Source organism: Pyrgilauda ruficollis, unplaced genomic scaffold (assembly GCF_017590135.1).
Source record: "Pyrgilauda ruficollis isolate IOZ18807 unplaced genomic scaffold, ASM1759013v1 scaffold7217, whole genome shotgun sequence".
NCBI classification, from domain to species: domain Eukaryota; kingdom Metazoa; phylum Chordata; class Aves; order Passeriformes; family Passeridae; genus Pyrgilauda; species Pyrgilauda ruficollis.
In genome coordinates, this window is record NW_024529064.1 from 1 (window position 1) to 811 (window position 811).

Sequence of the window (811 nt, forward strand, 5' to 3'; positions counted from 1 at the left end):
GGGGACAGCTACATGGGTGACACAGGGACACCTGGGGGACAACATGGGGACAGCTGGGGACAGCTGGGGGACATGGGGACATGGGGACAGCTACATGGGGGACATGGGCAGTGGCACCAGGGTGGCACACAGGTGACACTCTCCCCTCCCCCCAGGCTACTCGGTGACAGTCGGGGAGTTCAGCGGTGACACCACTCAAGGTGGGTGACAGCGGGTGACGCGCGAGGGTGACACGGCCACCCCCGGCCACACCTGAGCGCGTCCCTTTGTCCTTTTGTCCCTTTGTCCCCGCAGACTTTGTGGCCGGTGTCCCCAAGGGCAACCTCACCTACGGCTACGTAAGGGGGGACACGGAGGGACAGGGGGGGACACGGGGAGGACATGGGGGGACACAAAGGGGACACGGGGGGCACTGGGGGGGTCGCGGTGCCCGTGTCCCCCCCGCTGGCTCAGTGTCCCCTCGGTGTCCCCTCGGTGTCCCCAGGTCACCATCCTCAACGGCACCAACATGAAGTCCCTGTACAACTTCTCGGGGGAGCAGGTGGGGACGGGGGTCTGGGGGTCTGGCCCCCCCCAGTGCCCCCCCGCTGACCCCCCCCGTGTCCAGACGTGGCCGTGGGGGCCCCGCTGGGGGCCGAGGGTCGCCGGGGGCTCGTGTTCATCTTCCGGGGGGGCCCGGGGGGGCTGCGGGCCCGGCCCGCGCAGGTGCTGCGGGGGATGGGCGCGCCCCGCGGGCAGCCGGACTTCTTCGGGGCCGCGCTGCGCGGGGGCAGCGACCTGGACGGCAACGGCTACCCGGGTGAGGGACACT

The 811-nt window shown here is 70.9% G+C and overlaps 1 long non-coding RNA gene across 2 annotated transcripts; it reads left to right on the top strand.

Annotated features, from left to right (window-relative positions):
- The first annotated feature begins 3 nt into the window (after positions 1-3).
- Positions 4-566, top strand: LOC121363512. 2 transcript variants are annotated; one of them, XR_005956713.1, is made up of 4 exons: positions 4-16; positions 156-200; positions 295-338; positions 485-566. It is a non-coding gene; the product is annotated as an uncharacterized LOC121363512 (long non-coding RNA). The 2 variants fall into 2 exon arrangements; XR_005956712.1 differs by lacking the exon at positions 4-16 and having other exon boundaries at positions 23-200.
- Positions 567-811: the final 245 nt, after the last annotated feature.